The sequence below is a fragment of the Tenrec ecaudatus genome, chromosome 6 (genome assembly GCF_050624435.1).
Source record: "Tenrec ecaudatus isolate mTenEca1 chromosome 6, mTenEca1.hap1, whole genome shotgun sequence".
Taxonomy (NCBI): Eukaryota; Metazoa; Chordata; class Mammalia; order Afrosoricida; family Tenrecidae; genus Tenrec; species Tenrec ecaudatus.
In genome coordinates, this window is record NC_134535.1 from 135,552,085 (window position 1) to 135,569,240 (window position 17,156).

The window sequence follows — 17,156 nt, forward strand, 5'->3', positions numbered from 1 at the left end:
GCTCAGATGTATAAGGTCACAGAGAGCACCCCAATCAGTCATTCCTGATCTGGCCCTCTCACAGCGTGGCAGGAGCAACCAGGAGACAGGACGCTAAGGACGTCCCAAGAATGCTCATTGCAACACCGTGACAGTCGTTGCCAGACAGTGGAAACGATCTAAATGTCCTTCAACACGTGCAAGGAGGATCACAATACACTCTGTGCGCACGGTGGAATCGCCTCTGCGAGAAAGAGCGATGAACTCCTGACCTGCGACCCACGTGGAGGAACCTTGAAAACATGGCACCGAGTGAAAGAGAGCAGCCCCCAAGGGACAAATACTGCATGGTCTGCCCATAAGTTGGCTTTGACTCAGCCACACCTCACATACACAATAACCCTAAGTGTATGTTAACTTTGATGAAATGACTTACAAAAGAAAAAGACTGGTACAGTGATCTATAACATGACGATTGTTGTCAACGTCACCAAATTACACATGCAAAAATTGTTTAACTGGCAAATGCCTTATGTCTATTTTTAACACACACACACACACACACTACTTTTAGACCTGGGTAAGAAGACCTGAGATTGAATGCCAACTGTACCAGCTATTAACCATGTGATGCTGAACAATCAATGAACTTCTTGCAAACATAACTCTTCTTATCTGCTGTGTTAGGTCAGGTTGACTAGAGAAACAAATCCGGAGACACCCATATGTGGGTAAGAGAGCAATTGCATATTGAGAAAACGCCCCAGCCCAGTCCAGATCAAGTCCATAAGTCTGATATTTCCCCACATGTCCATTACGAATCTATACATTCCTCTTCAGACTCACACAGCGCATGCAATGAAGCTGAATGCAGGAAGATCACAGGCCGGTGGGTGGAAAAGTCTTGTGGATCCAGTGGCAGTGGAAGCATCTCCAGGGTCTGGCTGCCATCAGTGTGTCTCCATGTGGCTTGTCAACAGGAAGGAGAAGTAGAGAGTGTGTCCCCCCTCCAGGGAGGAAGAGAGGAAGAATCCTTGTGAGAAGGCCATGCCCACCAGGAGGCGTCTTCAGGTTGGGATCTGATTGACAGGCCAGACTCCACCCCTTCTGTCTTTCTATCTCCAAGCTGACACGAGATTATGTAACTACAAATGGGAATGAAAATATCAGTTTCCCTCACTTCACAGGAGCATGTGAGTATCAGACAACATGAGGTATATGCAAACACATGAAAAACTGTGCTGGGGAACTGTAAACCTCCACTGATTTTAGCTAAAATAAACCATAGTTTCAACAGCTGATGCCTCTACTCAACTTTTGAGTGGAATTGCTTGTAACCAGTTGAGGTAGTTTATTGTGCCAACCTGGCCAATAAACACAGGTGGGGTTAATCGAAAGGTGGAGAGATAAATGGCTCAGTAAGCCTAGCATTTCTAGTTCTCGGGTCTCTTGCTTTCTGATGGTCAGACCAGGGTGCAGCTGCTTTAGCAGTTGCCTGCTTCAGCTGGCAAGGCTGACTTCTTGCAAGACATCCCCAAGGAGAAGCCACATGAACCTACCCTGATGCAGCCCTGGGTGCTGGAGCAGCCATGTGGAGACCCCTGCCAGCACTGAGATGCTTACACACTCACTGACTCGGCTTTCCTCCTGCAGTCAGCCTCATAGTGTGTTTTGTGAGATGGAGAAGGACTTTATGGATTAGTGTTGGACATAGGGGTTAATGTTGGACTTGTGGGCTTGGGCAGCACTGGGTTGGGATGTTTTCTTGATGCTCACTAAACCTTTATATAAAACTCTCTCTTATACATCCATTTCTGTGGATTTGTTTCTCTAAAGTACCCAGACGAACACACCAGTGAAATGGAAAGCTTCGATGTTGTCCCCACACTACTTTTCTATGTTCTTCCCCAGGCAGGCAGGCAGGCAGTCAGGCAGAGATTGGGAGACACCGAAGGCTTGCAGGGAACATCCTGAGGTCCAGAAGAAGCATCTATTGGGTCTTATCCATCACAGTAAGGCCCAGCACACTGACTCCGGGGTTGGCTGGAGACAGGCCATCTGAGCCCCAGTAAGAGGGCAGTCCTGGCATCACCTTCAGGAATTCAGTCCACATGAAGCAAATGTGATCTCAAGCTCAGTTTGGAGCCAGGACACATTAACATAGAGGATGCTGGTCCTTGGGTCAGTCCCCTCCAGAGGATACGACTTCCTGTGTAGGGCAGCTGAGAAATCCTTGGTCACGTTTGACTGGCACTGACTGATGAAGACCAAGGAAGAAAGCCTTCCGTGTGGCTCACACCTCAACATAAAGAAAGCAAAAATCTTCACAACCAGACCTCGAAACAAGATCACGATAAGCGGAGAAAAGAGCAACGCTGTTGAGGATTCCCTCTTACTTGGATTGGGAATCAATTCCATGGATGCAGCAGTCTGGCAATGACATGATGCGTCGCATTGGGCACATCTGCTGCACAAGGTCTCTTTAAAGTATTAAAATACAAAGAGCACTTTGAAGGCTGAGGTGTGGCTGGCCCAAGGCCTGGTGTTTTCACCAGCCTCCCATGCCTGTGAAAGCTGGACAATGAATATGGAAGACCAATTCTGTTAGTCTGGATACTTTAGAGAAACAAATCCACAGACACTCATGCATAAGAGAGAGTTTTATATAAGGGTTAAGTGCGCATCAAGAAAACATCCCAAGCCAGTGCTGCCCAAGCCCACAAGTCCAACATTAACCCATATGTCCAACACCAATCCACAAAGTCCTCCTCCATCTCACAAAACACACACTATGACGCTGACTGCAAGGGGAAAGCTGAGTCAGTGAGTGTGTAAGCATCTCAACGCTGGCAGGGGTCTCCACACGGCTGCTCCAGCACCCAGGGCTGCATCAGGGTAGGTCCATGTGGCTTCTCCTTGGGGGTGTCTTGCAGGAAGTGAGTTTTGCCAGCTGAAGCAGGGAACTGGCTAAGGCAGCTGCACCCTGGTCTGACCATCAGAAAGCAAGAGGCCCAAGAACTAGAAAGGCGAGGCTCACCGAGCCTCTCTGCCCTTCAATTAAGCCCACCGGTGTTTATTGGCCAAGGAGGCACAATAAACTTTGACCTATATATGACCGATGAAACATTGGTGCCTCTGAATTTGGTCTTGGGGAAGACTATTAAATGCACTATGGAATGTTAAAAGAATGAACAACTTTGTCTCAAAAGAAGTACAGCCAGAATGTTCCTTAGAAGTGGAATGGGAAGACCATCTCACATACTCCAGACTTGCCATCGGGAGAGGGCAGTCTCTGAAGGAAAACAACATGCTTGGTAAAGTATAGGGTTAGTGATAAAAAGGAAACCGCTTGTGTTAGTCTGGATGGACTAGAGAAACAAATTCATAGATGCATGTGTATAAGAAAGAACTTTATATAAAAGAGCAATTGTATATTGGGAAACATCCCAGCCCAGTCCAGATCAAGTCCGTAAGTTCAATAATTGCCTACATGTCCAATACCAGTCTATAAATTCCTCTTCAGACTCGTGCAACACATGCAATGATGCCGAATGCAGGAAGATCACAGGCCAAGTGAGTGGAAAGTCTTGGGATCCGGGGGTGGTGGAAGCATCTCAGTGCTGGCAGGGCCTCCACGTGGCTCCACGAGCATAGCTCCATGTGGTTTGTCAGCAGAAGATGAAGCAGAGAGAGCGAGCATGGATCTGGCCTCCAGTGAGCTATTTATCTCCGTAGCACGAACAAATGAGGTCATCAAGCTGCGACCTGATTCACAGGCTAAACTCCACCCCTTCGCTTTTAATAATCTCAAATGACACCAGATGATGTAACCACCACACTGCTCAATGAGATGGGTTGCCACTGGTTGCCACAATAGGTTCACCCGTAACAATGACTGTAAGAATGATACGGGACTGGCCAGTGGGTCTCTGTGAGCAGGAACAGAGTCCAACCACCTACAACAACACATGACAGTCTCTGTGTGGAAGTTCAAGGAGCAGTGGTTGTCTGGATAGGGGAGCTGGGGTCTGGGGGGCAGAGATTTTTCACTGGTCATACTTTCATACATTTGACACCTATGAAAAATGACCGTACAGCTGTACCACCCTGGCCAAATAGATCCTTGGAGAACCTCAATGAAATGATCTGTCCCTAGAAGCAAGTGTAAAAACATTGGGTTGATATTCTTGTTAATTATGTTTTGTGGGGGTACCTCGTCCCTGGAAATCAGAGATATAGGGGCTGGGCAGAAGAGGACACAGCCCCAGGGTGCAAGCTCAATGGCACCCAAATGACATTCTGAGGTACCACCAATACCTGCAGTACCTGATGCTGCAGCCGAACAAGAGGGAGGGAGGTGGGTCGGCCACTCTCAACTTCTATTCTTTAAATTGGAGGAAAGCCCTGGAGCTCAGAGATTGCCTCCAGGGTGCTCCTTAAGCCTTTGTTGGAAAGTTGATCAATGATGCTGTAGAAGAGAGTTATAACACTATCCATGTGTCTCCTGAAGTATAAAATCAGTACAAAGATAAACTTGTTGTTATGTAGTTGATTTCAACACATAGCATTCGACTCTGTAGGACGAGAGTAGAACCTTGTAATCTTTTGCTTGCAGAGTACAAAGACAATTAAAACAAACCAAACTGGGTGCCTTCAAGACAATTCCAACACACAGCGACCCTAGGACAGGATGGAACAGCCCCTGTGCCTTCTGAGACTGTAACTCCTTATGGGAGCAGAAAGACATCTCTTTCCCTCAGAGCAGTTAGTGAGTTCGAACCACCAACCTTGTGGTTAGCAGCCCAATGAGTAACTAACTCACTGTGCTACCAGAGCTCCTTGAGTACAGTTCACTCAGTCACTGCCATCAAGATGATTTCGATTCATAGAGACCCTATAGGACAGACCTGTGACCGTGGGGGCGGGGGGGGGGGGGAGTAGAAAGGAGTGGCTGGTATTTTGAACTCCTGGCCTTTTAGTTAGCAGTCCAATGTCTAATCGCTAAACCACCAGGACTCCTTCTGAGTACAAAGGTTCTAAAGAATGAATAGCCTGATATAACAAAAGTAAACAACAATATAAAGACAAGAAACTAAAGATTAGAAGCAGGACAAGAGAAAGGGGACTGCGGTGACCCGCCCAGACAACAAATACGCAGGGCCTGAATGAAGAAGTAGGGTAGGGAGGGTAGGGTAGGGAGGGTCGGAGGTCTGGCATTAAAATGGGCTCCCCTAAAAACATGTCCAAAGAACACAGACAGCATCTCACCGTTCTTGCTTCTAAGGAACATTCTTGCTGCTCTCTCAGGATGGCTTTGTCTGTTCTTCGGGCAGTCCATGGGAAATTCCATGAGAGGGACTGACAACAAGGACCGTCGGTTAGGATATCCGTGTCTGGAGCAAGTGGAGCTCTCAGGTCCTGTCTGGGGCTGCCCGGGGCTGGCTGAGGGCAGAGGGCATGGAGACAGGCTGCTGCATGGGCATGCGACTTCCTTTCGGAGTCCTGAGAATGCTCGGGGACTGCATCGTGGTGAGAGTGGCACAACATTGTCAATCTCCTCAATGTCACCGAGTTGTACAGCTTTAAGTAGTTGAAATGATGACTTTGATGTTGTGTGCAGTTGGCCACAATTTAAATAATACCATGAAACAAGAGTAAGATTGGAGCTAGATTCACCAGCTTTAGTAAGAAACTGGTTTATGTTGGAAAGCAGGGGTGAAAGTCATAGAAAGTAAACCTTTAAACCAAACCCACTGCCATCAAGTCGATTTTGACTCATAGCGACCTCACAGAACAGAGCAGACCTGCCTCTAGGTTTCTGAGGCAGAGTGCCTCACCTTTCTCCCTTGGATCGGCTGGTGGGATCAAACCACTGACACTCTGCTGCACTTAACCACATGTGTAACCCACTTGGCCACCAAACACCAAACCCAAACCCACTGTCACTGAGGCAATTGTGACTCACAGAGGCGGCCCTAGATAGGGTTTCCAAGGCTGTAAATCTTTATGGGAGTAAATTCCCACTTGATAGCCTCGTCTCTTTCTTAAGGAGTGGCTGGGGAGTTTGAACTAATGACCTTGGGGCTAACAGTCTTAAGCTTACCAAGCACTGCCCCTAGGCCTCTTCTTCACCATCAGGACTCCTTAAAACTTTAAGATTCTGTGGGAAAGGCCGGTTCTCTCTCTCTCTCTCTCTCTCTCTCTCTCTCTCTCTCTCTCTCTCTCTCTCTCTCCCTGTATATGTGATTTGTCAGAGCCACTGATACTTTTTTGGGGGGAGTGGGGGTGGGCGAACCTATTTCTCCGACATCATGTGCACAACTGACTGGGTTGATGAAAAGATTCACCGTTCTCTTAGTAGGCATGATGTGTATGAGGGTGAGTGTGTGTGCATACAGGGGTGGGGGAAAGGGGTGGAATAGGTGCGTGTGTGTGTGAGGCAGATGGACAAACAGTCCAGAGTAGGGTGCGAGGTGGTTTGTTGCATAACTCAGGGTAAGGGTCAGGGAGAGAATGCTTTGGTGGGCTTTGGTCAGCCTCACATATGGTAAGAATAGAGTGAGCACTTCTCTGTCTCTGTCTCGCTCTCTCCTTTTCCTTCAGGTGGCTGTGCAAAGATTTTACCACGTGATTCGGAAAGCACAACGCTGAAAGCCTTGGACCGTGCCAAGAGGAGAGCGTAGAGAGACAAAGGCCGGAGCCCGGGCCAGTCACCTGCCAGGAACCCCCGCCCAGCAGCACCCCAGGAACATGACAGCGAGACTCCAGCACCATCACATTGCTCCAGGGTCAGCGCTCTGACTTGGAGAAGAAATCCTCCCCCAGCCCCCTTCCCAGCCCTCTTGCCTTCGCCTCCTGCCTCCTACTAGAGGAGACGCTCTGCTGTTGCTGCCTGGGGTCTCCAAGGCCACCTCCACTCTTAGTGGCCCACTGTCCATAGCGCTCTAGCCTGTAATCTTTATCGACACTGATCGCCTTGTCTTTTTCTTTTTTTAATTTATCTTTTTTAATTAAAAAGATTGTAATAGTCTTATTGACATTTAACTCACATATCATGCAACACCGTGGTTCAAACATATATACATTTTTAAAGTTGTGTAACCAAGGCTCTTACTTGCAGAGCCTCTGGGTGACTTTGAACCACCAACCTTTCAGTTAGCAGTCAAGCACTTGACCATGACACTGCCAGGAGAATGGAGGCTCAGGAAACATGCTGGTCTTTCTCTTTGCTCCTAAGGGGTTGAGGGGTATGCTTATAGGCTGGGTGGATTTTCTGGAGTGTGCAGGCTTTGAGGCTACCGGAAAGGAAAGGAGAGCTTATGGAGGGTGAAGTTTGAAAGTTCGATCTGACGGTGGGACTTGAACACCGGGACAGCTTAGCCCAACTTAGACTCCCGGTGTGCACAGCACGACGACATCTCGGTCTAACTGTGGTCCTTTTAATGTGGTGCCTCCCTGCCCTTCTCGACTGACCGCAGCTGCTAATGATCTTCTGACAAAAGCAGAACCAATCTTTCTTCAGACTCTGTCTCCCATCCTCACAGGCCCCTACCCTCACCCTGTCCCTCTGCTTCCCCCTGAGGCCTCAGCTCCCCTCCAGCCCTAAAGTCTCCAGGACCAGATCGGCAACACACTTCGTGTGCACTCTGAAACGGCCCGTATTTACCTCCCTGAAGCTTGACTTCTTTTCATACTCAGTTCTACCCACCCTTCCTCTCAAAGATAAAAGGGGTTTAGTGAAAAATTAAAAGAACAAAGAGGCACTGTGATCATGAGGTTTTATATGAGCATGGCCAGGCCAGGATTGTCGCATGATATCATCTAATACAGGATGGCCAACTCCATGATGGGCTCTATTGTGAAACAGCCGCGTGGGTGTGGGGAGAATGGAGTAGTTGTTTGTCGTCGTCGTTGTTGTTAGGTGCTCTCCCCTCTGTTCTGACTCAAAGCTACCCTGCATAGAACGGAACAAAACACTGCCTGGTCCTGCACAGTCTCCTCACAATCGTTCTTATGTGTGAGCCCGTTTTGTAGCCACTGTGTCAGTGGATCTCACTGAAGCATTTCCTCTTTCTCGCTGCCCCTCCACTTTACCCAGCATGTTGTCCTTCTCCAGGAACCTGTCTCTCTTGATAACATGTCCCAAGTATGTAAGACAGAGCCTCGTCATTCTTAATTATAAGGAGCATTCTGACTGTACGTCTTTTATTATTATTTTTAAATGTTATTATTTTTTTTACATTTTATTAGGGACTCATACAACTCTTATCATAATCCATACATATACATACATCAATTGTATAAAGCACATCCATACATTCCCTGCCCCAATCATTCTCAAAGCATTTGCTCTCCACTTAAGCCCCTTGCATCAGGTCCTCCTTTTTTTTTTTCCCTTCCCTCCCCTTTTCCCCCTCCCTCATGTGCCCCTGGTAATTTATACATTGTTATTTTGTCATATCTTGCCCTATCCAGAGTCTCCCTTCCCCCCCAGACTGTACGTCTTTTAAAACAGGCTGTTGGTTCGATAGTTCGTGGTACTTTCAATATTCTTCCCCCAGCACCACTGTTCAAATACATTGGTTCTTTGGTTTTCTTTAATCAATGTCCAACTTTCTTCCTTCATTTCTTTTTTTCTAACATTTTTTGGGAGCTCTTACAGAGATCATAACAATCATGGTTCAGTTAGATCAGGCATAATTGTACAATTGCAGTCATCATTTTCAATACATTTCTTTCATCTTGAACTCTTTGATATCAGCTCTCCTCTATCTACTTCCTCCCTGACCCTACCACCCCCTGAACCCATATATCATATATATATATATATATATATATATATATATATATAATTTTGCCATAAATGACACCATCCTATGAATCCATTCACCTAAAACTCCGATGTTCTTTTCCTTCGAGTGGGATTATGCAGTCATCATTGCTATCAGTTCCTGCCCCCTTTCCTCCCCCTCTCTTCCCGTATCTTCAGGGAGTCATTACTCTCCTTACTGTTTCTGAGGGGTTATCTATCTTGAATTATCTATCCTGCATCAAAAGATCTTGATTGTACCCATGTACATAAGCAGGTTTGGCAAGATTTGTGAGATAAAACTAAGGCCATGATAGTAGCAGGAGGAAATTATAAAAAACTAGAGGGATAGTTGTGTGTTTCATCAGTGCTCTACTGCACCTTGACTATATCATCCTTTCCATAATGCCCTTCTGTCAGCGGAAGCCAGCCCCTAACACATCATTACGGGTCCGGTAGGTGCAATTGTACAGCGATAATAAGTAAAGATCATAGTAAAGTTATAGAGAGCATGAGAGATAGAAGGGAAGTATTGAAATAAATGGAGTCAGACACGATTCATGGTAGCATGCTCACCTCAGCCCCACTTGATGGTCCACATGGAGGGAGAGAGAGTTTAATGCTAGCTCAGGCTTTTTATATTCTCTGGGGACATGCAAGCCCCCTAATCACAGGTGAGGACATACATCATAGGAAGTGGTTGTGCTATAGGTAATACAGTAATGAGGGGGTGGTCTAGGGAAATACACGCAATAGGAAGAGAAGGGATTGGGGGTATACATGTGACAAGATGGGCGGACCCTAGTTTTAGGATGGAGGCCTAACCTTGGTCACCCTTGAGCGGGTTTGACCTCTCTGGGGTGTCCTACCAGGAAACAGACAACTACTATCCTTATCAGAAGGGAGTGGGCCCTATTTGTTGTGGGATAAACAGTGGTGACTGCTTGGTCTAGGTGGTTGATCGCTCTCAGGGAGAATAACCCCTGACCTACTTCTGATGACCTCCAAGTGTATGGTCATTCGCAAGCAGCTGTTTGAAATATATTTGGGGGAGACAGCTTGGGAGAAATCCGTCTGTATCCCACACCCTTCTGTGAGGAACTGTCCAATTGTCTTACACGTAGGCTTTGGGTCTCCACTTTGCTTATGTTCTTTCATGTCCATTTGCTTGTTTTTGAACTTCTGATACCTATTCCCGTTGACACTTCATGATCACACAGACTTTTGTGTTTCTTCCATGTGGACTTTGTTGCTTCCCTGCTAGATGGCCGCTTGTTTACCTTCAAGCCTTTAAGACCCCAGATGCTATATCTTTTAGTAGCCGGGCACCATCAACTGTCTTCACCACATTTGCTTATGCACCCATTTTGTCTTCAGCGATCGTGTCGGGAAAATGAGAATCATACAATGCCATATTATTAGAACAAACCATTCTTGTACTGAGGTACAATTTAAGTAGAGGCCCAAAGTCCATCTGCTTTCTTATTGTATTTACTTACATATACATACATAGATAACAACACCTATCTTTACATATATACATATCTATATTTAAACCTATTATCTAATTTTTCTTCCTTTTTGTTTCCTCTATTTCTCAGTAGAGTACATCTCAATTGATCAAACATTACCAGGGACACTACACCCTCCTCCCCATTGGCTTTAGGGACCTTGCTATTCCCCTTGTCCCTGACTTATTGGCTCACTGCTACCCTCCCCCCATGTCCTCCTTCCTCATGTGCCCCCAGAACCATCAGTCCCGTTGCCGACTCCTTGAGATTGCTTATCCTGTCCATTTTATATAAGGAGACATCATTAATGTCCAACTTTCACGTGCATCTGAAGTGATTGAAGATAACATGGCTTGAATCAGGTGGACCTTAGTCCTCAAAGTAACATCCTTGATTTTAAACACTTGAAAGAGGGGTTTGTGCGACAGTGTGCCTTTGTTTTCTTGACTGCTGCTTCTATGAGTATTGATTTTGGATCCAAGTATGGCAAAATCCTTTATAATTTCTATCTCTTTTCCATTTATCATAATGTTACCTATTGGTCCAGTTAGGATTTTGTTTTTCTTCCTATAATCCAGCTTTTCTGATCATTTGCTCAGCATACAGATAGAATAAGTACGGAGAGAGGATAGGATACAATGCTGATGTGTACCTTTCCTGATTTTAAACCATGCAGTATTCCCTTGTTCTGTTTGTGCAACTGCCTCCTGATCCATGTACAGGCGTCTCATGAGCACAATGAAGTGTTCTGGAATTCCCATTCTCCTTACAACTACCCAGAGTTTGTTATGATGCACGCAGTAGAATGTCTTTGTATAGTCAATGAAACACAACAATGTCAACATCTTTCTAGTATTCTTTGCTTTCAGTCAAGGTCCGTCTGACTGCAGCAATGATATTTGTCTGAATCTGACCGAGCCTCTGGCAAACTCCCTTTCAAAGTACTGCAACAACTGTTGTTGGATGATCTTCAGCAAGTGTGATAGTTTATTGTGCCAACCTGGCCGATAAACACAAGTAGGATTAACTGAAGGGCAGAGGGATAAATGACTTGGTGAGCCTCGCCTTGCTTGTCTCTCGTTCTTTAATCATCAGACCTGCGTGCGGCTGCCTTGCTTGTTTTGTGCCTCAGTTTAAAGGGGTACACTACCTGTGGGATGTCTCGCCTGTGGACTGTGTCGCTGTAAGTTGAGGTCCCTTTAAGCCCACACGATTGGAATGTTCATCTCTGGAGCTGGGGACCGACAGTTGATGACAGTTGGGGACCTGCCTTGCTGTTTGCTGCTTGGATATATATAGCCCAGCTCTCTCTACAGAAGGGGACTGGCAACTGGTGGCTCTCAAGCCTTGAAGGACTGCTAGTGTCTCACTGCTTTATAATTTAACTGTTAATTTCTTCTATTATCTATCTGTATATAATTTAACGGTTCATTTCTTGTATTATATATCTATCTTTATAAATATATTTATATATAATTACTAGCAATCTGGTTTGTCCCTCTAGAGAACCCTGTCCAACACAGCAAGATTTTACTTGCATGTGATATGAATGCTATTGCTCTATATTTTTGGCATTCTGTTGGGCCATTTTCTTTAGAACAGGTACAAATATGGATTTCTTCCAGTCAGTTGGCCAAGGTGCTGTCTTCCACATATCCTGGCATAGATTAGTGAGTGCTTCCAGTGCTTTAACCAGCTTGTTGAAACATCTAAACTGGTGTGCTATCAATTCTTGGCTCCTTGTTTTTGGCTAATGTTTTCAGTGCAACTTAACCTTCTTTCTTCAACATCATTGGTTCTTGCCCAGATGCTACCTATTGCAATGGTTGGATGCCAACTCATACTTTTTGGTTCAATGACTCTCTGTAGTCTTTCCATCTTCTTTTGGAAGCTTCCTGAATTTTAATCCAGAGAATCTTTTGCTCATAGAATCGTTCGCTTTTGCATCTCCACACTTGACTTTTTCCTTGAGTTCTTTTAGTTTAAGATATACTGAACACGCTCCTCCTTTCTGATTCTCTAACACTACGCCTCTGCACACTTCATTTTCATTCTTTTACTTTGTTTAATTGAGCTGCCCTTTGAAACCTTCTGTTCAGTTCTTTGACTTCATCATTTCTTCCACGCACCGGAACCGCTGTATGATTAAAAGGACATTTCCGGTGTCCACTTTGATCTTTTATTTCCTCTCATTTTAATGATCTTTTTTTACCTTCATGCATGATGTTCTTGATGTCACACCACAGCGCATCAGGTCTTCTGTCATTAGTGTTAAATACATCACATCTGCTCTTGAGATGGCCTCAAAATCCAGGTGGGATAGTGCCAGAGATTAGCCCATCAGATCGGAAGGCACTCAAAATATGATTGAGGGAGAGCTGCCTTCTCAAGTAGAGTCGACTGTATTGACACAGTGGGAGTTGAACCTGTGGGGGTAAAGCCTTCAGAATCTTTGTTTGCTGACGGGCGTGACTCGAAAAGAGAAGCAGCAGCTGTGAACATCCACGAGTAGTTGGAACTTGGAATGGACAACGTATGACTCTAGGATTATTGGAAGTCATTAAAATTGAGATGGAATGCATGAAGATTGATATCGCTGGCATAAGCGAGCTGAAGTGGACCGGTATTGTCCATTTTGAATCAGAAAATCGTATGGTCCGTTATACCAGTAATGACACAATCAAAAGGGATGGAGTTGCATTCATCGTCAAAAAGACATTCCACAATCAACCCGAAGGACAATGCCACCTGGAATAGAACAATGTCTATGTGCTCTCCAGGAAATCCCAGCAACTCAACTGTTATTCAAAGGTATGCACCAACCACGACAGCTAGTGATAGAGAAATTGAAGGATTCTACCAGTGTCTTCTGTCTAAAATTGATTAAATATGTGATCCAAATGCATTGATAATTATTGGCGGTTGGAATGCAAAAGTTGGAAACCAAGAAGAAGGAACAGTAGTTGGAAAAGGTGACCTTGTTGATAGAAACAAAGCTGAGGATCACATGATAGAACCTTACGAGACCAATGACTTCCTTGCACATACCCTTTTACAACAACACAAAAAGCGACTATACACGTGGAATTCTCCAGGTGGAACACACAGACATCAAATTGACTCCATCTGTGGGAAGAAATGAGGGAGAAGTTCAATGTCAGCAGCTAAAACCTGGCCAGGGGCTGACTGTAGAAGAGACCACTGACTGTTCACATGTGGGTTCAGGCTGAAGTTGAAGAAAGTGAAAACACGTGCCTCAGAGCCAACATATGCTTTGAATCTATCTCACCCACCTTTTAAGATCAGCGAGGAAACAGGCTCCTTAGTCTGGTCCCATCCTTGATGAGATTTCATGAGGCTTCATTCAGGATGGCCATGTGTGGAGCTAGTGGACTTCAGTGCTAGATTTGCTCCTTCATCTGCTTGCAAGACCTCCTGTTGATGCCAGGAGTCATCACTAGACTGCCAGCCTTGGATTCATTCAGTTGATCTCAGCTTCATTCAGCTCGATACCCATCCGCCTGCGATCTTCCTCCTGCATCTTTCTGCTTCTTGTTCATCAGCCGCTGCAATTATAGGAGTCAGGAGAAGCCTTCCACTTATATCTAACCCATGAGCTTGAACTGGACTGGACTTAAGTCACTTCTGCAACTGTATGAGCCACTTCCTGATAGAAATCCCTCTGTGTGCGTACACGTACTAATATCACAGGTTTTGTGACTTGCGGGAACCCAATGTAACACAAGTATTATTATTGCCTAAAGTAACAGCTGTCTGAGCAGCAGTAGGACAGTTGTTAATGATTTTTAACAACTATTATTTTTAAGGTGGGAGACTGAGCTTTCATTTTCTTATGACACATCCATCTTCTGGCCTACACTACTTGCCAAATATTACTGACACCCAATAAAAAGCCAAGTTTTAATTGATAAACACTTATGGCTGTCATTTACTTTCAAGGTGATAAACTAGACCAACATCAGAATTACTATTATGTACTTTTCTACTAGGTCAAGTTCACGTTCAACTCTTTTAAGTATTATTTTGGAGCGTATAAGTGAACATGAAGTACTAAGTCGTTGAGTGGAAATAAAGATCATGATAGTGCCTAATATCTTGCTATGTCTTCTTGGGTAGATGATTTGGTTTCCTCACCCTTATATTTAAGGCCTTTCCAGCGTTCACAGCCATCAAATCTCTAGCAAATGATGCACTTCTCTTGGGATAACACAGAACAACATCATTGCAAAACCTGTTTTTGTTCCACCGAGAGTTGGTTCTGACTCAAGGCCACCCCGTAGAAGGCCGAGTCACAGCGTGCTCCTTCGGCTTTCATGGGTGGGTTTTCAGAAGTAGATTGGCAGGCTTTTCTTCTGAAGTGCCTCTGGGTGGGTGAAACACCTCAAACCACTTAGTAAGAGCTCCACACCTTCAGATAACCAAAGGGTTGAGGTCAAAAGGACAGCATTTGTCCCAGGGGGGAAAATCAGAAGGCTTTGGAAGGCAGGAAGGAAGGATCAAAGCAGACAACACAGGAGCAAGTGGAACAAGTGCTGGTCCGCTGTGCAGGTAGCCAGCCGTAAAGGAAACGAGACATGTATGAACTGTTGAATAGAAAATTGCTTCAAGATGCTTCACAAATTAAGATGGGTCTGGGTAGCTTTCAAGGGTGCTTCCAATCATGTCAATAGAGATACTTAATTTAAAAGGAAAAGAAACCCAGGGATCCAAAGGGTCAAATGGCTGCGTTACAATGGAAGTCCTTCAGAAAGTTGGTCGTTGCCTAGATTTCTGCACAAACAAGGAAGCTCAAGGGGCTCTAGCACCACCCCCCGCCCCCAGGAGAACACGTCTCTATTGGCCAGTGCTTTTCAACAGAGAACATTGATTTACAGAACAGTCCAAACCAAGATCAAACTCACGGCCATCGAGCCAATTCCATCCAACTCACGGCAACCCTCTGGGGCTCCAGAATAAAATTGCCCCAGGGATTTCCAAGGGGGTGAGTCTCTATGCGAGCAGAAAGCCTCATCTGCCTCCTGAGGAGCAACCGGTAGGTTTGAACTACTGAGCTGGAGGTTAGCGGCCCAACGTGTGACCTACTCCACCACCAGGGCTCTTAAGGGTAACAATAGCACCTGTGGAGTGTTTGGCAGTCTCTTGAAATCCCAAACTTCATCATCTAATGCTGGTAGCCTGGCCTGCCTACAAAGCCAGCGCTCACATCAATTTCTTTGGTGGAAAGATGTGGGTGCTGTGACCTGTATATTAGCTGCTGAGAATTAATAAACAAGGAGAATATTTTTCTCCAGCATCTCAGAATATTTAACATTGGTAGCTCTCAACTTTCCCCTGTGGGAGTGCATTTAAGGTCCCAGAAGCCAGGGACCTAGGACCACACAGGAAGCCAGAAGCTCAACTAGAGCCAAACCTCGGTGATGATTGATTCTCCGGGCCGGTTTATATTCCCTCCCTTCTGCGAAATCCTGTGGTGCCTGGAACGTGTCCTCTGACCCTCTCATACCCCATTTCTTTCTCAAGGGGATTGATTCCTTTCATCAAGAGGCCGGCAGATGCCCTTGCTGTCCTTCCCATTTGCCGTGCTCAGCAGACAGGAAACGCAGCTTTCTGTTGGTGTTGCTGTTAGTAGATGAAGCTCCTGGGACCCCTATTATCTATCCCCTCCCGACTCCCCGTACTCCTCTCCTTTCTCAGCCCTCCCATGTGTTATCTGCCTTATGATAGGGTCTTTAATGGAGCCCCTTCCAAGAGTTTCATCGCCACCATTTTTGGACCCTTTCTGAGAATTCAGGCAGGGCTCAGGCAAAGCAGGCAAGCAAGGCCACAGCCAGAGCAGAGCAGGACGAGGAGGTGTGGTTGTAACAGCTGAGGCCTGGGGCTCAATCTCTATCTCTCAAGTGCCAAGCCCAAGGAGGCCACCATCAAACCCTCTTTCTTCTCTTTTGAAATCTGCTTCTCAAAGAGCAGGGCCATCAAAGTCCACACTGTCCCCCCTCCTGTCCCCGCCCCTCCCCAGGTCACCTTTCTTTGAAGCCACGATAAGCCCCCTCCACGGAGTACATCTCAACCACTTGGAGGGGCAGAGAAGAGATCTCCACATCCGCCTGGCTGCCACGTGACCTGAAGCCAGATCACAGGGCCAAGGTGTATCCTGAAGGACTCTGGCTGCAGGTTAGTCTTTGGCGAAGTGGTTTCGGGAGACCCCTATGTCAGCCTGGAGTTGCACTGTGCGGTGGTGGGATGCTCTGGAAGTAACCTGGCACATTTTAATTCATCCGAGTTCTCGGAAGGGCTTCCCCAACGTCTGCTGTTGTCCTGCATGGGTTGAGGTCATTGAGCGGGGGGCTGAGTGAATGAGAGAGGGGAGAGTGGACAAGAACAACCGTGCCCTCTGAGAGCCGGTGGAAATCTGGGTAGCGGCATGGTGGCAGGGAGCCATAGCTCCAGGGAAGGGCAGGCAGAAGACAGGATTTGAGTTGCCTTTTAGGGAAGCAGGCTTACCAGCAATTCCAGTTTTAAAAAGAACTTTGCCAGCACAGATCCAGCGTTGGCTCCTTCCGCTTGGAATGCTCTGAGGACACGTCTTCGGGATTCAACCATGAGCCTCTCCAGTCACTCCTCAGCCTCCCTTTTGTGGAAGCCAGTGTGGACGCATGAGTCCTGGGCTGGGGTGACCCCAAAGGCCACAGAGGAAGTCTGGCCTCAGCATTGGGCAAGGCCAATAACGATGAATAACAAGCGGACCTTTCCATTGTACAGGAATGTGGCTCCCATTAGTAGAGGGGAAGGAAGTGTCTGAAAGTCCCCGTGACCTTCCTGCTTATCTGTTGGCCAGC